The sequence below is a fragment of the Manis pentadactyla genome, chromosome 4 (assembly GCF_030020395.1).
Source record: "Manis pentadactyla isolate mManPen7 chromosome 4, mManPen7.hap1, whole genome shotgun sequence".
Classification (NCBI taxonomy): domain Eukaryota; kingdom Metazoa; phylum Chordata; class Mammalia; order Pholidota; family Manidae; genus Manis; species Manis pentadactyla.
Window position 1 is genome coordinate 83,407,164 of NC_080022.1, and position 26,429 is coordinate 83,433,592.

The window sequence follows — 26,429 nt, forward strand, 5'->3', positions numbered from 1 at the left end:
GTGAATTTTGAGGAAATGAGAAGTCCTGGAGCAGTGGCCCTCAACTGAAGGCAATAGTCCTGGTTTAAAAAAAGAAGTTTTCCAAACTACAAGCAGATGAGCTTGCATGGCAATGCAGGGCAAAGTTTTTGGCTGGATTGGGCAAATAGAAAAGGAAGCACGAGTAACATGAATCAACCTTATTCATTTAGAGTAAATCATGCCCAACTCACTCCACTTCCCTTTTTGAAACGGCCACTGTGCTGATGCATTAGGAAGACGCAGTAGACATTGTGTATTCAGTTTTGGAATACCACATGTGGTTAGAGCCACGATTCCAAAGACCTTGCAAGAACATTAAAAATTCTTGGAACATAGCCTTTTAGAACCCTTCCTTTTGGTGTAATTAAATTCCCATGTATTTGCAGTGTCCTAGTACCCAATCGACTGAGAGCCATCTTACTGCCCAAGAGGCTATTAGAGAGAGCCCTGCGGTTACATTTTAGTTATTTATTCGCTTCATCTCATGCTTTATCTCATGCTATACTCTCTCAACTCCTCACCCTTTCTGTTAATCTGTTAGCCTGTCTTCAGACTCTGTTTGTTTTAAGTTGCTTTCTTCAAGACCCTGGAACTTGATTAAGGAAAATATCTATGCAATCTATCAAAGCCAGAGGAAAAGTCAAGCAGGCTTTCACATTTTAACCATAATGTCACCTTTTGCTTTGCCTTCATATTTATTAACTAGGTCAAGTAGTGGACATGGCCCCTGATGGTCTCTGACCTTGATTTGGGCCTGGCTGCCTTGAGAAAAACAACCTGGACTCCAAGTATAGATGGCTTTTGATTTTGGTGACACTAGATCAATGGCTTTCCAATTCTTTCTGCCATGACTCATATTACAGATGGCCTTTATATGTGTACCACACTTCCATGGTTATACCCATATGGCAAGGATCAGACTAGGTACAGTTTACACACATCTCTTGGCAGCCTAGTTCTAAGACCACATCTTGTTTTAACCTCAAGAAAACATATTGAGTTGTGAATGAATTTCATGTTACAGTGATATAATCTTTTTTTAAATTGAAGTATAGTTGATATATAATCTTATATTGGTTTCAAGTATACAACATAGTGATTCAACAGTTACTCATATTATTAAATCCTTTACCCCACTAGTGGGGTTACTATCTGTCAACATAGAAAGATGTTATGGAATCATGCAATTTGACCATCCCCACGACCAACTTATGTTATAATTAAGAATTTTTTGTGCCCCCTTGTCCCCCTCTCACTCCCTGCCCACCCCAAACCCTCCCCATGGTAAGCCCCACTCACTTCTCAGTGTCTATGAGTCTATACAGTAATATAATCTTAATTCTGGTCTAGTGTTTATGAAAAATTCAGTTGTCCTTATACCTCAGCATTTATTATAGGTAACAAATTACAGCTCATAACTGATTGTATCACACAAGTGAGTTGTGATTCTAGGACTGAGAACTGGACTGGATATAGTGATGTGCTCAATGGTTTAAAACTTCAAGATGAATTATAGTATTGGGAGGAAATACGATCCTTAAGACTTTTGTACTTCTAATGATTGATCATGTTCCCAGAAGACTAATGAAAAAGGTAAGTCTTTATCTTCCATGTTCAGTTCATTGTTTCTGAGATTTTAAATAAACAACAAAAACCCTTCACCTGTGGGCTTTCTCTACTGTAAGTACATAATACCATTGCCTTTTTTTTAATTCCTCCTATCAAAATCTACTCAATGAAAGGTCGCACATCATCCATTAACACCATAGTATAAATTTAAGAGTACTTTCTTTTTCCAGAAAAGGCATATTGTTTGCATTTTTTTACCTTGTTCCAAATGCAGAGTTAAAGTATTTCTATCCAATTATTATAATTTTAAGTACCTTCCCTAAATTCAGACACTTTGAGGCTTCAATCTGGAGGTAGGATGAGTTACCTCTTTTTGAAATCATGCCAGGGAAGGCAATATTGCTTCACAGCCTCCTCTTCTAGAGGCTTTCAGGGTTTGCTGGCCTAGATCAGTTATTCCTTTCCACTTCTGCAGCAATCCCTCAGTAAAGGGTCCATTTCACTAAAATTTAAAAATTACCCCTCTTTATAGGGAGAACAGTTTGATTCAGCCCACTTTCACAGATCGTTTCAGATAAGAGTATTATAAATTGGATACTAAAAGCAAGTCTCAAAGAGAAAGACAAAAAAGAAAATTGAGGCTTTATATAAAATATAATCCATTCACAGACATAGAATTCCTCCCTAGCATTTCTTTTATAATTCTATCTATACCCTTTCTAAATTAGTTAAGTACATGTGATAAGTAACTAATCAGGGTTTTGTGTTTTAATTAAAAATTAGGGCTCAATACTGGGAAAAATCTCCCATTGACTAATCTAAGTACTTAGGCACTCAAATTCAGTTTAAAACAAACCATATCCTGATTAGGTACTTGCAACATTCCAATTTCTTTAATTTGAAAAGTCAAGTTGGGGATAATAACCACCGTTTAAAATAAAAAAGTCTAAAACATACCATAGATATTTCTGAAGAAGATAAATACAACATGACATTAAAGGAGTAAGTATCAGAGTTTCCCTTCTGCTGTGTCACTCCCAAGCCCATAAGCCTGCATTACTTTTAAGGAATCAAGTCAATATAAGTAACTGGATGGTTTTACTGGAAGCATTTCTAACCTTTTTAATGTGCCTATGGACCACCTTCTCTGCACTGCAGCCTGGAGATTGTGGGGAGCCCACACGAGGGTTGTGGCCTAGTTTCTGTTCTCATGGTTCCAGGACAAGCTTGCTAAAGCAGAAATTCATTCATGACCTTTGCCTTAGTCAGCTTGGGCTGTTCTAACAAAATACCACAAAACCTGATGGCTTAAACAATAGTTCTGGAGGCTAGAAGTCTGAGATCAGGGTGCCAGTCTGGTTGGGCTCTGGTGAGGACTCGCTTCCCTGCGTGCAGACAGCAGCCCTCTTGCTGTGGCCTCACGTGGCAGAGAGGAAGCTGTGACGTCTCTCTGTCTCCTTATCAGGGCACTCACCCCATCATGGGGGCTGCTCTCTCATGGCCTCATTACACCGAATTACCTGCCAAAGGCCCCACCTCCTAACACCATCACATGAGTGCTTGGACCTTCATCACAGGACTTCAGAGGGGTGGTCACAAACATTCAGTCCCTAACAACCTTCTTAGTTAAAAGTTCTTTAAGGTGTCTCCCTCCTGGAGTTAGAAACCTTCCCACACACTGCCTCTTGCCTCCCCACTGCCTCCCCCATCTCTCATCCCTCACCTAATTAGCTGCCACTCATCTGTTCTAAATGACCTGCCATCTGTTTTTTGATGGCTTTTTATATGTTATGTTCCTTTGGCTTGGAATCCCTTCTTTAATTTGTCCACCTGAGTAATTTTTATTCTTTTAAAATAGCAAATGTAGCCTCTCCCCTCTCCCCCATTTTACCCATTGACTTTCCTTTATTCAGTCAGCTAGGGCATTTATTCTTGGGAACAAGTTGTCTCAGGCATTATTGGCTCAAGAGAAGCAAAACACAAAACACAGATGTCCATCCATGCCTTTTGATTTTTAAAAGCCTTAGGCTCTTAGGGGAAGAAAAGCTATAAGTTTGAGAAAATAATAAAGCATAAAAGCCATTTCTTTCCCCCAGCACAGATGAAGCCACCAGACACAAATTCTCTACTCTTTGGGAAGGAAGGAGTCAGAGCAGAAATGAGGAGTGAGTAAGCAGCAGGTAAAGGTCCCAGCATGAGAGAAGGCAGGGAGGGAGAGGCAGATCTCTCAGAGAGGTATGACTGGAGGCTGTGTCTCAGCCTGCAGAGAGCAGCCCCAGGAAGAAATGGGGTGAGGTCCATTGCAGCAGACAGCCCTGGAGGCCCATGCAGGAGCCCCCGTCCAGGGAGCTATGGATCTCAAAGTTGCTGGAGGGTTTTGTTAGATTGGAAGTGGCCTTTTACTGGATGCAAAGGAATGACCTGGGAGTGACCCACATAGACCAGCCCTGTGGAGGAGGGAGGAGGATGGATGTCTCTGCAGATACAAGTCCTTCCTCCCCCAACACACAAGACCTAAATACCATGGGCAGTCCTAGAAGGGGGCTACAATCCCAAACTGTCTGAGAGGAAGATTCCACCATCTGGCAGAATGGCATACAAGATAAGAATTAAATTAAATTAAAACATAAAATCAAATGTATTACATATCAGAATTTGTAGGCAGAGATTCCAACTCATATGTCTTTGATACTCAGTTTTGACATCATTCTTATGAATCTTATGGTAACTCTCCTTGGGAAAGTGCGGGTCTTTCTGTTTAAAAATGAAAAAAAGTTTCTTCTTCATAAGGTTATTATAAAGATTAATGATAGTAGATCAAAGACTTGAATGTAAGTCATGAAACCATAAAACTCATAGAAGAAAACATAGAAAAAAATATCTTGAATATAAACATGAGCAACTTTTTCCTGAACACATCTTCTCAGGCAAGGGAAACAAAAACAAAAATGAACAAATGGGACTACAGCAAACTAAAAAGCTTCTGTACAGCAAAGGACACCATCAGCAGAACAAAAAGGCATACTTTAATATCCAAAAAACAAATGACCCGATTAAAAAATGGGTGGAGGATCTGAACAGACACTTCTCCAAAGAAGAAATTCAGATGGCCAACAGGCACATGAAAAGATGCTCCACATTGTTAATTATCAGAGAAATGCAAATTAAAACCACAATGATATATCACCTCACACCAGTTAGGATGGCCAACATCCAAAAGACAAGAAACAACAAATGCTGGCAAGGATGTGGAAGAAGGGGAACCCCCCTGCACTGTTGGTGGGAGTGTAAATTAGTTCAAACATTATGGAAAGTAATACATAAGTTTCTCAAAAAAACTAAAAATAGAAATACCATTTTTCAGGAATTCCACTCCTAGGAATTTACCCAAAGAAAACAAGATCACTGATTGGAAAAGACATATGCACCCCTATGTTTATTGCAGCGCTACTTACAATAGCCAAGAAATGGAAGCAACCTAAGTGTCCATCAGTAGATGAATGGATAAAGAGGAGGTAGTACATATATACAATGGAATATTATTCAGCCATAAAAACAAAAGAAATCCTTGCATTTGCAACAACATGGATGGAGCTAAGTGGGTATTATGCTTAGTGAAATAAGCCAGGCAGAAAAAGACAAGTACCAAATGATTACCCTTATTTGTGGAGTATAACAACAAAGCAAAACTGAAGACACAAAACAGCAGCAGACTGACAGACTCCAAGAAGGGACTAGTGATTACCAATGGGGAGGGTTTGGAGAGGGTGGGTGGGGAGGAAAGGAGAAGGGGATTAAGTGGCATTATAATTAGTACTCACGATATAGGTAGGTCATGGGGAAGGCGATATAGCATGGAGAAGACAAGTAATGTCTCTATAGCTCTTACTATGCGGATGGACAGTGATTGCAATGGAGTGGGGGTGTGGGCTTGATAATATGGGTGAATGTTGCTCATGCAAAACCTTCATAAGATTGTATATTAATGATACCTTAATTAAAGAAAAAAGATTAATGATAGCATGTTTGTAAAAGACTCAGCACAGTGACTTATTCATTGACAGCCCTCAATAATTGGTGGATTTTATTCCAATTTATCTGCTTACCTTTGTTTGCACAGTACCTGACATAAAGCAGACACTAATATATGCTCTTTGAACTGAACCATGATCTATGATCTAGTTAATAGAAAAGATTAGCACATGTATAATGTGTATATTTACAGATTATGGACCACCCTTTCTATATTTGTACAGAACAGAGAATGATATTATATAATAGAGGGAGAGATCATTTTTGTTAATCATCTAGCTTCCTAAAATCTGAGCTGTAGGGAACAAGGAAGTTTGCTCAGCAGGGAAACCAGATGCCCTTACCTGGAACAGGAGATCAGTTATTTCACATCTCCTGGACCAGTGCAAATTTTGACTCTGATTCCAGTTTAAAGAATGTACAGTAATCTTCATGCTACTCTGTACACACATGGATTGTAATACATATCCACATTCTTTATCTTTATTGCATTTGGTTAAATTTTAAATAATACTTAGGCCACTGAGACATGAAGAGTCACATCACAGTAGGAAGTGTCAGTGGCTGCTACAAATGACAGGAAGCAAAAGTTTTCGTTCTACAGGAGGAAGGAGAGAAGACTGTGGTGCACAGGAGGAGGGCACAGGTAGATGGTACCTCTTCCCTAATGGCAATAGCCACCCCTCCTGCTTTGAGTCACAAGTCACCCCACCTTCTGGGCAGGCTGCTGGGGCCACCACAGCCAGGATGCTAGACTCCTGGCACAGGTCTGCGGTTGTGACTGCTTGGCAGCAGTAAGGATAGTGACACCAGCATCACTAATCAGGTACCTGGTAAGTGTGTTTATCTGCAGGAGGTAGAAAATTAATTGGAGAACAGACCCCCGTGAAGCTGTGAGACAACAAAGAGGCTGAACTGATATATGTGGCATTGAGCTAGAAAAAGAAGTCCTGTAAATTAATTGCCAGATAAAAAGGGAATGAAATGTTCTGTCTGATCCATCAGCCTTGCCACTTCTGGCCCCACTCCAGCCCTCTCCTCTTTATCCCCCACTCCCTCCCTCTTTTCTCATCAACCAGCCCCCTCCACCCTTATTAGATATTCATTAGTTGAACAGCTTTGGAATAGCCACAGGTTAGGGAGCTTTTGTACAAGAATGACATTAAAAAAACCCGAAACCTTCAATGGGAGCCAGAAGGAACAAGGGGCAAAGAAATTATTTTGGTAAGAGGTCCTACATCTAGAGAAATGGAAATTGAGAGACTCTTAATGAGGTTTAGTGCTAAGAAAGGATGGTGACTATATTGAGTGGCAGCATCTGTTTTTTTCCACTGGGATTAATAGACAAACTAGAGCAGGGTGGATAGGGAGGTACGGGGGAAATGAAGAAGGTTTACAAGCAAAAATGAGACCAAGGGAGCCGAGGCATGTAGATTCACTTCAATTGTCTTACTGGGTACAATTTTTAGAGGGTAGACTAGCTGGACATTCATTGATTTCTGGAATCTAAGGTGGAGTGGAAAACTTGATAGTGAACTGACACTGATTCAAGGTTGTTCCAAGTTCCAAAGTAAAAATTCATATACCACCTGTTGAGAAATTCCTCATTTTCTCTGGGTACCAAGAGACACCCTGATAGTGTTCACTTGGGGGTGCATTTCTATCTAAAACAGTTCTTTGAAAAGTCTACAGAAAAAGTCTTTCTGGAGATGCCAGAGAGGTGGATGTTAAAGGAGGAATAAAGATAGAAATAAGAGACATGTTATTTCTTTTGTCAAAAATTGTAGAATAGGATATATTAAACTCCACAGAGATTAAAAATGCTATAAAATCATAACTCAATAGCAAAAAAAAAACAAACCATCCAATCAAAAACTGAGCAAAGGAATTGAATAGATATTTTTTCAAAGAAGATATTCAAATGGCCAATAGCAGGTATGTGAAAAAGTGTTCAACAGTATTCATTATTAGGGAAATTTAAATCAAAACCACGAGGAGACATCACTCACATGTTAGAATGGCCATCATCAAAAAGACAAGAGATTAACAAATGCTGGTGAAAATGTGGATAAAAGAAAACCCTTATATATTGATGGTGGGATTGTAAATTGGTACAGCCATTATGGAAAACTATATAGAAGTTCTTCAGAAAATATGAAAAGAACATATAATCCAGCAACCTCACTTCTGGCTTGTGATATGTTTTGTCATATTCAACATCAATAATAGTATTATACACAGCAGCAATAGTAGTATCATGCCTTTCGGGTTCCTGGACCCAGTTCCAGTGTATGTATGTGTATGTGTAGGTGGGAGGCCAGGGTTGGGTGTCTTCTCACACATAACACCTAACAATTCTCGAACACCAGAAGGTGTCCAAGAACTCAGCTCAGTTCTAACACCATCTGCCTGGAGATAGCACCTGATTCCCCAGATTAAGGGCTCCATCCTAAAATACTCTACTGCCCCCCCACTCCAGTGTCAGGTCACAAGCCCCTGTGCTTCTGACTTACTGACTACAGATTGGAGGTTCCCACAACTTCCCCTTAGATTCAATTAATTTGCTAGAGCAGCTCACAGAATTTAGGAAAACACGTTTACCAGTTTAATAAAGGACACAGAAAAGGTTACAAGTTAATAACTAGATGAAGAGACACGTAGGGCAAGGTCCCAAATAAAGGAGCTTCTATCCTCATGGAGCTTGGGGCCTGGCTCGGTAGCCCATGGGCGCTTTTTAGTTTCCAAGTGCAGAAGCTCTCTCCAACAGAGAAGCAGGACCCACAAGAGCAATTACCTCTTCTTAGGGGTTTTTGTGAGGGCTTCATTGCATATTCATGATTGACTAAGAAATTGGCCATTGGCTGATTTAACCTCCAACTCCTGCCCTTGGGTGGGGTCCAGAAGTCTCTCATTAGCATGACAAGACATCAATCTTACCTTTCAGACTCTGCAGTGTTTTCAGGAACTGTGGATGAAGATCAAATATACCTGGGAAATATATATTTGGTCATATACATACAAATATATATTTTTCTTATGACTCATATTACATGGCTATATATTCAAAGGAAATGAAATCACTGTGTCAGTGTGATATCCAGACTCCCATGTTCATTGAAGCATTATTTATAATAGTCAAGGCATGAAAACAGCCTAAGTGTCCATCAATGGATGAATGCATGAAGATAAGATGTTTATCTATATCTATATTTAATGGAATACTATTCAGCCATAAAAAGAGAGAAATCCTGTTATTTTCAATAACATGGATGGGTCCTGAGGGCATTATGCTAAGTGAAATAAGTCAGACAGAGAAGGACAAATGCTGTATGATCTCACTTACATGTGGAATCTAAAACAAACAAACAAAAACCCCAAAACCCCCAACTCACAGAAAAAGATCAGATTTGTGGTTATCAGAGATGAGGGAATTGGATGAAGGTGGTCAAAAGGTATGAACTTCCAGTTATAAGATTCATAAATACTGGGGATGTAATATATGACATGAAAACTATAGTTAACTCTTCTGTATGGTATCTTTGAAAATTGCTAAGAGTGTAAGTCCTAAAAGTTCTCATCATAAGGGAAAAAAATTATTTTGGTATCTATGTGAAATAACATGTTAATGAAACTTGTGATAATAATTTCACAATGTGTGCAAATCAGGTCATTTAATCATGCTACCCACCTTAAACAGTGCTGTAGTTCAATTATATCTCAATAAAACTGAAATAAAAAAATAAAATAAAAATAAAAAATACTATAAAACCCACCTAAATAACACCAAGTGTCCCTACGGCAGGGGAGAAGGTTGAAGACGCTGAACTGAACTGAGGCCACAGCAATACCTGATTATAGTCCAGTGGCTTTTACCTCTTCAGCCACTGAGCCCAGACCACGACTCTGCTTTCCACTCAAGGAGTTCTGCATTGCACATTGCCTGCTACCCTCTTTGGAGTCCAAACACACAGGGAGGGGAAAAGCGTTTGAACTGTGTTTGGAAATTTATTAAACAATTTGAAATAAACCTGGGATAAAGTGGTGAACACAGACAGTTACACATTCTGGGAGTGACACATAAATAAGCACTCGCCTGTCAGTAAATCCCATGATGGACCCGAAGAGAAGAAAGCACAGATGTTGGGTTTAAAAAGCAGAAGCATCAGATTAAAATACATCACAATACCTGTATTTGAGAGGTTGAAAAAATTTTGGACATTGTATTCCACTTTGCCCTTTCCACCTTGGTGCTTATAATAGTCCTAATACTTTTCTACTTTTCCCAGGACAATTGACCCCTGATCACACACAGCTCACTGAGCGATTAGATTAAGTATTGTCCAGAGAACAATGACAGTTGGTAGGTAAACTGGAACAGTTTACAAAGGGGATACAAAGAACGGTTATCTCTAGAGTGGCTCAGGTCTGGGATGTGTGCTCCGTCAGGGTCTGAGTCTGAGCCCACCATTACCATCCAAACCTTTTTACAACCGACCTTGAAAAGAAGGTCAGTGCGATATTGACCAAATTTGCAAATAACACAAAGCTTGCGGGTAGGGGAGATAAAGATGTTGACAAACCCAGCAGGATATAGATAATTCAGGGCACTGGATGAACAAAAGTGAGATGAGGTTTAATATAAAGACATGCAAGATAATATATGCACCTGAGAGAAAATAACTCTCCGCACAGATTCAAATTATGGGGGTATTACTCAGGAAGCTGTCATGCTGAGTGAGATTTGGGGAAAATGGTGGATAACAAATTGAATAGGAGGTCACAATGCAATGCCACAGCAAAGAAGGGCAGTGCTATTTTGAGATGTGTAGACAATATAAAGCGATCTTTGAAAATACAAGAGGGGACAGAAAGTTGCATTACACTATGTTGGTAAAATCTCACCTTGAACTCCCTGGTGCCCTGACTTTAACAAAGACAGCAATGAGATGGGAGATTTTCCAAAGATAATCATTTGAATGCTATTCAAAATGATGCACGAGTCTCCCTAGGAGAAGCTGAATTGTCATCTCATGCCAGGCAAACACACATTTATAAAGAAGTTCTCTCGTGGTAAGGTCCTCCTGCTATTATATTCCCTTTAATGCCTACTTGACTTTAAGGAAGGGGAAAAGAACTACTTAGAAATTAAGAAACAATGAAATAAATTCTTCTAGAGAGCAGAAAAATGAGGGTTTTCGTATGTTCAGAAATACGTATTGGGTATAAATTCCTGCCTGCTAAAATATTTGACTCTAATAGGAAAGACATGACAAAGTTATCATATAAGGACAAATTAGGCTTTATATTAGACTAATATTATTAAATTGACTTAGAACAATAAAGGTTCATAAGGAGAGATCGTCTGTGAGTCAAGAAGTTTTCAAAGAGCTATTTGCCCCATTCATGCTGTTGAAATATCAGTAACAGTGGGAGTGAGCAGATGATTGAATGGGTAGAAACTGAGCCTATAAGGCTGTTAAGAAGGAAATAATTGGCATCTGAGCTACTGGGAGTGTCAGGAATGATAAGGGACACAAGGATAGTTGTGTGATAGAAAAATCAGTAATATGTGGGAAGGTAAATGCTTTAGAATCAGACACCCTGGATTTTAATACTGGACTCTCATAGTTAGTACTTAGTAGATACACACATGCAATTAATTTAACCTCCCTGAGACTAAGATTTTTTTAATCGATTCAATTATAAAGACTACTTTGCAAGACTATTATGAGAATTAGAAAAAATATACATGTGAATCAGTTAAATGTCAAAGACTGTGGTTGGTCCATGATGTATGTTTACACTTTCAGTGACTGAAAAGCTGTTGAAGCCATAGAGGAAAAATAATAAAATAGACTATGAGGTTTTATTCCTGGAGTGAGTGGATTTTGGTACTATTTTTAGAAATACAGCAGACAGGAGGAGAATTTATTAGGTAGGCAAGGTTCTAGAACTGGTAAATTTTGCCAAAGTTTGCCTTTTGAGATGTTTTTATGTGTTATCAAATATGGTGAGAGTAGAGTCACTAAAATAGTACAATTGTATAAAAATTCCAAACCTAGTTTTCAACACTTGAAAAGAGAAATAACAATGTGTTAGCATTTCTCTGGAAAGGATTTTGACCATTTTTATGGGCCTACATCAAACTGAAAAAGAACTCAGAACTAAAGATTCTTAGCTCATTGCACCACACATATTCTTCTTTAAAAATGTAACTATCTAGCTAAAGTTACAGGACTCATGCTCAGTTTCTAATTCATATTTAATTTCAAACATATTATGGCAATATTTTTATGCAAATCAAGAGTGTGTGTAGTGGTGAAATTTCCATATGGGAGAATCAAGCAAACATATCTACTTTAGGTCTGTGGCACCTCTTACATCTTGTCTTTACTTTTTTTGTCTGTAGAATGCTATCGGTTGTCATTTGCATGGCCCATAGTCCAGGAACAAAAGATAAATATCAGGTGAAAACAGTCACTGTATGAGGCTTATTTCACACTCATTTATTCCTTTCTGTCATCATTCAAAAGATGTTTTTATTTCTGTCATTCAAACAATAATCACTTCTAAAACTTAAAAGGATGTATTAAAATTTAAAACATAATTAGCATCATGATGGTTGAAGTGTACCTAATTTTACTGTCAACAACTTGCTAATAAAGAAGAGAAAGAATAATATTAATGGTTATAATCATCTTTCTAATCACCCAAATTTATTTTCATATTTTAATATTCTAGAGCAGAGGTCAGCAAACTTTTCTGTAAAAAAGCAGATAGTAAATATTTTAGGTTTTGTGGGCCAGGTGGGAAAAATCTAGGATACAAAACAGAGAAAAAAATCCACAAATTTTCATAATAATTATTATTAATCAATACAACTCAGTTAATATAATAATAATTGAATACACTTTTTTTTTGTAATATAGGTATATTAATGAGAAGAACAGAATTCTTTTGGAGACATAGGATTTTGCTTAATTGGGGTTCAAAGTTAGTGTTCTCTGTCATCCTTGCAGAAATGTTGCCTCATTCTCCCACAAAGCCTTCCCTTCTTCTGTGAAACACAGCAATCTTTTTGGATCACTCTAGAATGTGTTCTCAGCACCTCTCTTTTGGCACTTATGCATTACCCTCATAGCACTGGACTCTTTTCCACATGGGGAGGCGGGTTTAGAGACAGGCTTTTGGGTAAGACTCCCTGAGTGTGAAGTCCAGGAGAATTGAAATTCATTAGCTGTGTCATCTTTGACTATTTACTTCAGTTTGCTCACCTGTAAAATGAATAATAGTACCTACTTCACAGGGTTGTTGTAAAGACTAAATGAATTAATAAATGCCAAGATTTAGAACAATGCATGACATATTATAAAGCACTTGACATAAATATTCTCCTTCTTTTGATTAAAAAAACATTAAAAAATATAATACCAACCTTAGTTCATGCGTTCTGCAAAAATAGGCACTGGGGTGAGTTTGGATCATTGATCATATTTTGCTAAAAATTCTTCCTGTTAAACCACCATTCTCTGTGGATTCAAATGAAAATTTAAGAGCCAGAATAGGTTTTACGCTGTTGTCAAAATTATTTCATTCATTGTGCAGTTGAAAAAACAGACCCAGTAGAAAACTGACCCGTCTTTATAATCTAGCCCATTAAGGACAGATCCCATATTAGAAACTATCCCTGGCTCTTCTCATACAATTGCAAGTCATAAAGTACAGCCTGAATTAGGTGCTGAGAACAGCAAGGTAGAAGATGACTAGAGTTAAAATTGGTGAATTCAGACATTTAAGTCTTGCGCAGCTCCAAAAAGGAGACGATATTCTGGCCTCCTGAGTCATAGCAGTTCTGAAGATTTAGGAATTACTCCTTCCAACTACAAGGATCTAGGGAGAAGGGAGGATTTGCAATTTATAATCCTCTGTTCTCTAGGATCTAGACTCCCTTAGCTTCTGTATCAGTGTGTTTGGGTTGCCATGACAAAGTGCCACAGACCAGGTGGTTTGAACAAGAGAAACTTATTTTCTCATGGTTCTGGAGGCTGGATGATTGAGTTGTCAGCTGGGTTGATTTCTTCACAGGCCTCTTCCTTGGCTTGCCAAGGCTGTCTTCTTCCCATCTTTCACATGGTCTTCCTTCTGTAATTGTTTGTATCCTAACCTCTCCTTATATAAGGTCACCAGCCCTATTAGATTAGGCCCACCCTAAAGACCTCATAAAATGAACTAAAAAACTAAATTACCTCTCTAAAAGCCCTGTCTCTAAATACAGCCACTTTCTGAAGTACTGGGAGTTAGGATTTCAAAGTTGAATTTTAGGAGGGATACAATTCAGCCCATAGCAGGATCCTAACCCTGATACTTTAGAAAGGTATCTTTTGTACCTATGTAATTTTGTAACTCACACTGCACACAGGATGGTAGACTGATAAGAAACAAATGTAAGTAAGCTTATATAACCTCTCTTTCAATGTCGGAGGATGGGCTATCATGACCAAGTTTTCCAAACACTCCGTGGGTCTCAGTTTTCTCATCCATGAAACAAAAACCCTGACCTGACTTACAGAGGCAGGGCAGACATGAATAAATGTTTGCCAAGTACCTTGAGGTCCTAGAGGAAAGTAATTTCACCTGCCCAAAACATTCAAGTTATATATTACAGATTCAGAATTATATTTTTAACTAAGTAATATTTCACAGGGATAACATAATCACCTAATGAAGTCCCCTTGAATATTAATTGTAGGGAGGTATTGAAATGCACCATGATTTATTTTGCCTGAAATATCTTTTATTTTTACATACAATATAATTTAGAGAGCATTGTGCCTATAGCACTCCATTCAAAGACACCTTGCCCTTTCCCCAAATCCTATCCTTCTAGAAATATATTTAAATTAGTGCATGGTGTACATGTTTTCTGAGCATTTTACCAAAGTTATTGAGCATTTATGACTGCAACATAGGTAGAGATAACTGTTTTGAGGAAAACGATTAAAAAGGTAAAATTTGTCTATATTGCTCTGCATTTCTACTTTAATAAGAATGCCTTATTTTTGGTTAAGCACATTTTCTTCATTTGAAATAGCTTAGGTATCTTATGGATGAGAAAACTGACATTCAGAGATGTTTAGCAATTTGCCCAAGGTCACAGAATTTGTATGTGGTGGAGTCAAAACATCCAAGTTTGTCTGACTCTATTCTAGTACTTTCATTATAACACTGCTTTCTCTTTCAGAATAAGAACCTAGTCAAATGAAATATAAAGAGTTTTGTATAAAATACTTTGTATATCTGTTAGTCCACTTTCGTCTGCAAATAATATAACATTAACTCAAATTGATTTGGTTCTTTCCCAATATGGCTGCAAGTACCAATGGAACTAACATGTCAGAAGAGAGAGAGATGGCTTTTTTTTAGAGTAAAAGGAAACTGTTTCTGAAGATTCTAGCACACTTTTCCTATTGTCTTGCCTGGAATTAACTCACATGCTCTGAACCAATCAAAAGAGATACAGTATTAAACTCAATCTAATCAGGTACAGCCTTAGAACTGAGGTTAATTTCCTTATCTACATAGATGCTGCTCTGTGAAGAGTCTGTGACATGAAGACTGGGGAGTAGACTGCAGTTCTTCTTCCCAAGGGTCAGGTAGTACCAGGCTTTTAATCTTTTAACATTCCTCTTCAGTGTGTTTGAATGTACCATAAGTACAACCTATTTGCTTCTTCAGGATCTGTGAGCTCTAATTCATTACCTGTCAGGTAGACGAATCCCTTTGCCAAAGCAACATCTTCTCAGTGAAGAGAATGCCTTGGCCAAACTAAAGCCAAACTAAAGCTTTTTGTGTGACAAAAAGCAGAGCAACCTGGATGAAAGGTAGTTGTCATTAGGAAGGTTTTTTCAAGCACACCACCTCTGTGGAAAATTATCCTTGCCACGAAAGAAAAAAGGGACACAAAGATACCCACTATTATAATATTTTAAAAGTATAACTTCTGGGGTTTTTAAGGCAAATATTTGCTTTCTTAAGAAATATATGTGTTTTAAGGTTTTTTTAAAGTTTATAATGCACATATTTACAACTTCTTTGAGTGAGCTTTGTTATAGATAATGTTCTGTGTATTTAAAAGGATAGAAATTTGTGTCACTGATGTTTAAAACTATCAAACAGTGAACAGGCTGGCTGTAGTGTTTTTGATTATAGTATTTTATACAGAACTACAAAAAAAAGTCCAGAAAGAAAACTGGTAGTAAGAACATGTTTAGAAAAGAACTTTCGGTATCTCTTAAAAGCATCATTTGCAATATTATTTTTTAGAATGGTGCATCTTAGGGGTAGAATATCTCTTTTAACTATCAAAATTCAGAGAAAGATCTGGCTAGGAAATTCAGCTCATAGTCTTATCTGATTCAGGTTTACAAATGAGCTGTGCATCTTGCTGCCCCACCAGGGCATAGAAGCCAATTTATAATGCCATTTACTGTTAAGCATAGTACCAAGTCCTGACTATCTGGTAAACCTAACTGGAGAACACTGGCAAACGCAGAAGCCATCCTACAGCTTTGCTTTGGCGGGGAACCAAGAGAGCAGTCTTATCCAATTGTTTCAGCCAACAGAAACCCTACACTTCACCACAACTTCAGAGCTCAAGGGGAGGCGTTGCACAAAACTCGATCCTGATATAAGCCACACCTGCCCATGGCATTATGAGCAGACTTGTCCAGAAACTGAAAATGAGGTGACTGGTGAAGAACTGTCTGCCAAAGTGAGCCTTTAAAGTTTGGAAAAGAAAACTGCTTACTCAAATGCATAGATACCAATGAACAGAATCAAGGATGATGAAAAACCAGGTAAACATGACACTACCAAAGGAAACTAATAAATATCCAATAACTGATCCTAAAGAAATGGAGACTGTGAAGTGGCAAAAAATTCAGAATATTATTTTAAAGAAGTTTAGTGAACTATGAGAGGAAAAGAAGGAGGCATGAGTAGGGTGGCAGAAATCTCCTCCCAAAACCATATATATTTTGAAAATACAGCAGATACAACTATTTCTAAAAGAGTGACCAGAAGATACAGTACACAAGCCAGGCTACATCTGCGAGAAACCAACATCTCATGGAAAAGGGTAAGATACAAAGCTGTGACCCGGTGCTCCCTGCACTCCAGCTCACCGGCAGAAGGAAAAGAATCAGAGTGGGTAGGGAGCGCAAGCACAGAACTACTAAACAACAAGCCCCAGTAATCTGCCTCAGGAGCACATACACACATTGCATGGTGCTCTGGATATTAGAGGAGCAGAAAAGCACAATCCAAGACTAAGACTGCAAACAGGTTCCCACAGCCGGCTACCCTGGGACAAAAGAAAAGCAGGCTCTTTTAAAGTCTTAAAGGGACAAGGGTTTACCAGGTGGACAAATAGTCCTAGCACACTCAGTCCAACAGGCTGGGAACTTTAAGAAACTTTAGGTGCTCTATCCCCCTGGTAAGCAATGGAGCTCTGAGGCCCCTCAAGGCAATAAGCAACCTGCCATTCTTTCCTCCCTGCCAACACCTGCAAGCAAACTGGCTGTCCCCGCCATTGCTGCAGACCAGCTGGAGAACAGCCCTGCCCACAGCAACCACACAGCTTAACACAGAGGCTTCTCACTGCACGTAGCTAACAGGTGAAGACCCAAAGGTGGGTCCCTGCGCATAGTTGACCAGAACAGACAGCAGAGAGAAGCACGGAGACCCGGAGGGACAAAGGGGCTTTGTTCCTGTGGTAGAACACATGCTGCTTTCCTCAGACCCCCACCAGCTCCCTAAGCTATCTCAAGGGTTGCCCCACCCACGGCAGCTCAAGGAACTAACCCTGAGGCTGCTCCCTGTGCACAGTTGACTGGCACAGACAGTGGAGACAGACAAGGTGACCAGCAAGCAGGAAGGGACTTTGTTCTCACAGCTGACACACATGCTACTCACTGGTGACCATGCTCATTGCTATGAAAAGGCAGAAGAACCTTGTCCAGTTCAAGGTCACTCAAATGCCAGAGAGAGGGCATGGTGAGACTGAAATCATAAAACTTTCTGAAAAAGAATTCAAAATAAAAGTCATAAGTGCTAATGGAGCTACAGAGAAGTATTCAAGAGGTAAGGGGTGAATTCAGAAGGGAGATAACAGAAATGAAACAAAATAGGGAACGATTTAAGAGCAGACTGGATGAAGTGGAAGAGACTATTAATGGAATAGAAATCAGAGAACAGAAATACAGAGAAGCTGAGGCAGAGAGAGATAAAAGGATCTCTAGGAATTAAAGAATATTAAGAGAACTATGTGACCAATCCAGATGGAACAATATGCGCATTATAGGGTTACCAAAGAAGAAGAGAGAGGAAAAAGCATAGGAAGTCTTTTTGAAGAAATAATTGCTGAAAACTTCCCAATATGGGGAAGGAAATAGTTTCTCAGGCCATAGAAGCCCACAGGTCTCCCAACACAAGGGACCCAAGGAGGACAACACCAAGACATATAATAATTAAAATGACAAAGATCAAAGACAAGGACAGAGTATTAAAAACAGCCAGAGAGAGAGAAAAGATCACTTACAAAGGAAAACCCATCAGGCTACCATCAGACTTCACAGCAGAAGCCTTACAGGCCAGAAGGGAACAGCATGATCTATTCAATGCAATGAATCAGAAGGGCCTTGAACCAAGAACACTGTATCCAGCATGATTATCATTTAAATATGATGGAGGGATTAAACAATTCCCAGACAAGCAAAAGTTGAGGGAATTTACTTGCCACAAATGATCTCTACAGTGTATTTTAAAGGGACTGCTGTAGATGAAAGTATGCATAAGGCTAAATAGCTGTCACCAAGAAAATAAAACCACAGCAAAGGAAGTAGACCAACTAAATACTAAGGAAATGCAAAATAAAATCAGCTATTCACAAAGTCAGTCAAGGGAAACACAAAGAGTACAGAATAAAAGGTCTAACATATAAAGAATGGAGAAGGAAGTAAAAGAAGGGAGAGAAATAATCATCAGACTGTTTATAATAGCATAATAAGTGAGTTAAGAGAGGCAGTTAGATAGCAAAGAAGCTGCCCTTGAATCTTTGGTAACCACAAATCCAAAGCCTGCAATGGCAATAAGTACATATCTATCGATAATCACCCAAAATGTAAATGGACTGCATGGAACAATCAAAAGTCACAGAGTAACAGAATGAATGAAAAAGCAAGACCCATCTATATGCTGCCTATAGAGACTCACGTCAAACATAAGATATACACAGATTAAAGTCAAGGGATGGACAAAGATATTTCATGCAAACAATAGGGAGAAAAAAGCAGGTGTTGCAGTACTTGTATCAGACAAAATAGACTTCCAAACAAAGGAAGTAACAAGAGACAAAGAAGAACATTACTTAATGATAAAGGGGATAAATGGTTATATCCTCTTGTTGGACAGAGGATATAACATTATAAATATCTATGCACCCAACACAGGAACACCTACATATGTGAAACAAATATGAACAGAATTAAAGGAGGAAATAAAATGCAATGCATTCATATTAGGAGACTTCAAACACAACTCATGCCAAAGGACAGATCAACCAAGCAGAAGATAAGTAAGGAAACAGAGGCAATGAACAACACATTAGAACAGATGGACCTAACAGACATCTATAGAATATTCCACCCCAAAGCAGCAGGATACATATTCTTCTCAAGTGCACATGGAACATTTTCCAGAATAGACCACTCACTAGGCCACAAAAAGAGCCTCAGTAAATTCAAAAAGATTGAAATTCTATCAACCAACTTCTCAGATCACAGAAGTATAAAACTGGAAATAAATTGTGCAAAGAAAATAAAAAGGTTCACAAACACATGGAGGCTTAACAACATGCTCCTAAATAATTAGTGGATTAATGACCAAATTAAAACAGACATCAAGCAATATATGGAGACAAATGGAAACAACAGCACAATGCCCCAACATCTGTGGGACACAGAGAAGGCAGTTCTGAGAGGAAACTATATAGCAATCCAGTAATATTTAAAGAAGGAAGAACAATCCCAAATGAATAATTTAAATTCACAATTATTGAAACCTGGAAAAAGAAGAACAAATGAGGCCCAAAGTCAGCAGAAGGAGGGACATAATAAAGATCAGAGAAGAAATAAATAAAATTGAGAAGAATAAAACAATAGAAAAATATCAATGAAACCAAGAGCTGGTTCTTTGAGAAAACAATCAAAATAGATAACCCCCTAGTCAGACTTAACGAGAAAAAGAAAAAGAGTCTACACACATAAACAGAATCAGAAATGAGAAAGGAAAAATCACTATGGACACCACAGAAATCCAGAGAATTATTAGAGAATACTATGAAAAACTATATGCTAACAAACTGGATAACCTAGAAGAAATGGACAACTTTCTAGAAAAATACAACCTTCCAAGGCTGACCCAGAAAGAAACAGAAAATCTGAATAGGCCAATTACAAGCAAGGAAATTAAATTGGTAATTAAAAAACTACCTAAGAACAAAACTCCTGGACCAAATGGATTCACTGCTGAATTTTATCAAACATTTAGAGAAGACATAATACCCATTCTACTTAAAGTTTTCCAAAAAATATAAGAGGAGGGAATACTTTCAAACTGATTATATGAGGCCAGAATCACTGTAATACCAAAACTAGGCAAAGACACCACACAAAAAAAGAAAACTACAGACCAATACCACTGATGAACATAGATGCAAAAATACTCAACAAAATATTAGCAAACCGAATTCAAAAATAAATCAAGAGGATCATACACCATGATCAAGTGGGATACATTCCAGGGATGCAAGGATGGTACAACATTCGAAAATCCATCAACATCATCCACCACATAAACAGAAAGGACAAAAACCACATGATCATTTCCATAGATGCTGAGAAAGCATTTGACAAAATTCAACATCCATTCTTGATAAAAACTCTCAACAAAATTGGTATAGAGGGCAAGTACCTCAACATAATAAAGGCCATATATGACAAACCCACAGGCAACATCATACTGAACAGCGAGAAGCTGAAAGCTTTTCCTCTAAGATCAGGAGCAAGAGAAGGGTGCCCACTCTCCCCACTTTTATTCAATGTAGTACTGTCGGTCCTAGCCACAGCAATCAGACAACACAAAGAAATAAAAGGCATCCAGATTGGCAAGGAAGAAGTTAAACTGTCACTGTTTGCAGATGACATGATATTGTGCATAATAAACCCTAAAGAATCCACTCCAAAACTACTAGAACTAATATCTGAATTCAGCAAAGTTGCAAGATACGAAGCTAATACACAGAAATATGTTACATTCCTATACACTAACAATGAACTAGCAGAAGGAGAAATCAGGAAAACAACTCCATTCACAGTTGCATCAAAAAGAATAAAGTACCTAGGAATAAACCTAAGCAAAGAAGTGAAAGACCTATACCCTGAAAACTACAAAACACTCTTAAGAGAAATTAAAGAGGACACTAATAAATGGAAATTCATCCCATGCTCTTAGGTAGGAAAGAATTAATATTGTCAAAATGACCATCCTGCCTAAAGCAATCTAGAAATTCAATGCAATCCCTATCAAAATACTGCCAGCATTCTTCAACAATCTGGAACAAATAGTTCTAAAATTCTTATGGAAGCACAGGAGACCCCGAATAGCCAAAGCAATCCTGAAAAGGAAGAATAAAGCAGGGGGGATCTTGCCTCCCAACTTCAAGATCTATTACAAAGCCACAGTAATCAAGACAATTTGGTACTGGCACAAGAACAGACCCATATACCAGTGGAACAGAATAGAGAATCCAGATATAAACCCAAGCATATATGGTCAATTAATATACGATAAAGGAGCCATGGATATTCAGTGGAGAAGTGACAGCATCTTCAACAACTGGTGTTGGCAAAACTGGACAGCTACATGTAAGAGAATGAAACTGTGTTACTGTCTAACTTCATATACAAAAGTAAACTCGAAATGGATCAAAGACCTGAATGTAAGTCATGAAACCATAAAACTCTTAGAAGAAAATATAGGCAAAACTCTCTTGAATAGAAACATAAGCAACTTCTTCATGAACATATCTCCCCGGGCAAGGGAAATAAAAGCAAAAATGAACACATGGGACTGCATCAAAGTAAAAAGCTTCTGTACAGCAAAGGATACCATCAACAGAACAAAAAGGCATCCTACAGTATGGGAGAATATATTCATACATGACATATCCAACAAGGGGTTAACATGCAAAATATATAAAGAATTCATATGCCTCAACAACCAAAAAGCAAATAACCTGATTAAAAAATAGGTAGAGGATATGAACAGAGAATTCTCCAAAGAAGAAATTCAGATGACCAACAGGCACATGAAAAGATGCTCCACATAGCTAATCATCAGGGAAATGCAAATAAAAAGCACAATGAAATATCACTTCCCACAAGTTAGGACGGTCACCATCCAAAAGATAAACAACAACAAATATTGGCGAGGATGTGGAGAAAGGGGAACCCTCTTACATTGCTGGTGGGAATGTAAACTAGTTCAACCATTGTGGAAAGCAGTATGGAGGTTCCTTAAAAAACTCAAAATAGAAATACCATTTGACCCAGGAATTCCATTCCTAGGAATTTACCCTAAGAATGCAGGAGCCCAGTTTGTAAAAGACATATACACCCCTATGTTTATCGCAGTACTATTTACAATAGCTAAGAAATGGAAACAATCTAAGTGTCCATCAGTAGATGAATGGATAAAGAAGATGTGGTACATATACACAGTAGAATATTATTCAGCCGTAAGAAGAAAACAAATAGTACCATTTGCAACAACATGGATGGAGCTAGAGGGTATTATGTTCAGTGAAATAAGCCAGGTGGAGAAAGACATGTAGCAAATGATTTCACTCATCTGTGGAGTATAAGAACAAAGCAAAAACTGAAGGAACAAAACAGCAGCAGACTTAAGAATCCAAGAATGGACTAACAGTTACCAAAGGGTAAGGGACTGTGGAGGATGGGTAAGAAGGGAGGGATAAGGGGAATAAGGGGCATTATGATTAGCACACATAATGTAGGATGGGGCATGGGGAAAGCAGTATAGCACAGAGGAGAGAAGTAGTGACTCTGTAGCATCTTATACGCTGATGGACAGTGACTGTAATGGGGTATGTGGTGGGGATGTGATAATGGGGGGAATCTAGTAACCACAATGTTGCTCATGTAGTTGTATATTAATGATACCAAAATAACAAAAAAAGTTTAATGAACTATAAGAATATACATACAGACAACTAAATGAAGTGAGGAAAACAGTTCATGAGCAAAAATAAGTTCAACAAAGAAATAGAAACTCTCAAAAACAAAATGATAGAATAACAAGAAGTTCTACAACTAAAAAATAGAATGAGTGAATGAAGAAGTCAGTAGAGACCTCCATGCAGAAGAAAGATTTAGTGACCTAGAAGACAGCACATTTGAAATTATCCAGCAGAGCTAATGGAAAAAAGAAGAAAAAATAATAAAGAAACTTATAGGATTTATTAAATCTAATCTAAAGAAACAATATCTGCATTATGGGAATTCCAGAAGAAGGGAAAGAAAAAGGGGCAGAAATTATAGTTAAATCAATAACAGTTTATATAGACATCCAGATCAGTGGGGCCCAAAGGACCAAAAAGTTGGAACCTGACTATAGCTATACTAAGATATATTGTAATTAAATTGTCAAAAGTCAAAAAACAGAGGAAGAATTCAGAAAGCAACAGGAGAAAAGAGAGACACTGGATACAAGGGAATCCCTTGAAGACTGTTGGTGAAAACAGAACATTTTCAGACTGGGAGAGAACGGGATGATATAGTCTAAATATTAAAAGAAAAAATCTGTCAACCAAGAATTCTATAACTTAGCAAAGCTGTCCTTCATAAGGAGAGATAAAGACTCCTTTATAAGCAAAAGCTAAGGGAGTTCACCACCAAAAGACCTGTCTTACCAAAAATGCTAGAGAATTCTTTGAAGTGAAAGGACTCTAATTAACATCATATAGGTATAGAAGGTAGTATAAAACTCACTGGTAATGATAAATAAATATATAATTAAAGTGGGATTCCATAATATGGTAATGGTGGCATGTAATTCTCTTACAACTTTAGTTTAAAAGTAAAAAAAAACATACTAATGAAACCATACCACAATAATCTTTTATTGATTACACAATATAAAAAATAAAACATGTATACTATATCAATAAACTGAATTGTGAGGGTGAAGAGAAGTAAAGGTGCTAGTTTGGGAATGCTATTGAAGTTAAGTTTTTATCAACTTAAAACAGGGTTTATAATTTTAAGATACCTTATGGAAAACTTATGATAACCACAAAGGCAAAACCTATAGTAATCAAGCAAAGGAACATGGTAAAGAAGTCAAAACATACTTAAAAAAGACATCAACAGGGGCACCAAAAAGATACAGGATAAGAAATGAGGAAGAATGGATGTGTAAAACAGCCAGAAAACAATGAACAAAATGGCAGAAGTAAGTCCTTACCTATCAATAATTAACCTTAAATATAAATAGATTAAACTCTCTAATCAGAAAACATAGAATGGCTGAATGAATTAAAAATATATGGTGCCTACAAGAGATTCACTTTAGCCTTCAAGTTGCACATAGACTGAGAATGAAGGGATGATAAAAAGTATTTCAACCAAATAGCAACCAAAAAAAAAGAAAGGCAGGGGTACCTCTATCTACATAGCTACTTATATCAAACAAAATAGATTCTAAACTAAAAATAGTAAAAAGAGACAAAGAAGGTCATTACATAGTGATAAATGGATCAATCGATTAAGCTGTAACAGTTATAAATATGTATGCACCCATTCTTGGAACACATAAATATATAAAGCAAAACTAACAGAGTTGAATGGAAGAATATATAGCAATACAATAATAGTTGGGGACTTTAATGATCCACACACAACAATGGATAGATCATCTAGAGAATCAAAGAATCAGCAGATTTGAATAACAGTATATACCAAATGAATCTAATGGAAATATACAGAATATTTTATCCGGTAACAGCAGAATACATGATCTTCTCAAGTGCACATGACATATTTTCTAGGAAAGACCATATATTAGGCTACAAAATAAGTCTTAGCAAATTCAGGAAGAAAGAAGGAATGTACCAAGTATCTTCTCTGACCACAGTGGTTTGAAACTAGAAATCAATATCAGGAGGAAAACTGGAAAATTCACAAATACATGGAAATTAACCATCAGTCTCCTCAATAACTACTGGATCAAAGAAGACATTAAAGGGGAAATAAAAAAGGGTTTTGAGATGAACGAAAATAGAAACATGTTATACCAAAACTTGAGGGATGCAGCAAAAGCAATTCTTAGAAGGAAGTTCATAGCAATAAATGCCTACATTAAGAAACTAGAAAGATCTCAAATAAACAAACCTAATTCTGTGCTTTAAAAAACTAGGAAAAAAACTAACTGAACCCAAGGTTAGCACAAGGAAAATAAAGATTAGAACAGAAGTAAATGAAATAGAGAATCGGAAAACAATAGAAAAGATTAACCAAATTAAGAGTTGGTTCTCTGAAAAGGTAAATAAAAATTACAAACTTTTAGCTAGACTAACCAAGGAAAAAAGAAGACCCAAATCGATAAAATTATACATGTAAAAGAAGACACTCTAGATAGCACAGAAATACAAATGATCATAAGAGCTACTATGAATACCAACTAGACAACTAGAAGAAATGGAAAAATTCTAAGAAAAGTACAACCCACCAAAACTGAACCAGGAGTAATAGAAAATCTTAACAGACCAATTACTAGTAAGGAGACTGAATCAGTAATAAAAAAAACTTCCCAATGAAGAAAACAAGTTGTATGACCACTTCAGCACATACAGAAAAAACATATGACAAAATTGGACAGTCATTGATGACACAAACTCTTAACAAAATAGGTATAAAAGGAATGTATCTCAACATAATAAAGGCCATATATGGCAAGTTCACAATTAACATCATCCTGCAGAATGAAAATTTGGAAGCTTTTCCTCTAAGATCAGGACAAAATATTCTCACCACTCCTATCCAACAAAGTACTGGAAGTCCTATTCAGAGTAATCAGGTGAGAAAAAGAAATAAAAGCCACCCAAATTGGAAAGGATGAAGTAAAATTGTTTCCATTTGTATGTGACATGATTTTATATATAGAAAACCTTAAAGATTGCATCAAAAAAACTGCTAGAGCCAATGAATAAATTCAAATTCAAGTTTCAGGAAACAAAAGTAACAAACAAAAATCAGTAGCATTTCTATACATTAACAATGAATTATTTGAAAAATAAAAGATACCATTTACAATAGCATCAAAAACAATAAAATGCTTAAGAATAAATTTAACCAAAAAGGTGAAAAATCTCTACTCTGAAAACTACAAGACATTGATAGAAGATTTTAAGAAGACACAAATGGAAGGTATCTTGTGTTCATGAATGGAAGAATTAATATTGTTAAAATGTCAATACACCAAGAGTCATCTATAGATTCAGAGCAATCCCTGTCAAGTTCCCAAAGGCATTTTTTGCAGAAGTAGAAAAAACAATCTTAAAATTTACATAGAACCACAAAAGACCCTGAATAGTCATAATCCTGATAAAGAACAAAGCAGGAGGCATTGTACTTCCTTATTTCAAGCTATTCTACAAAGGTATAGTCATC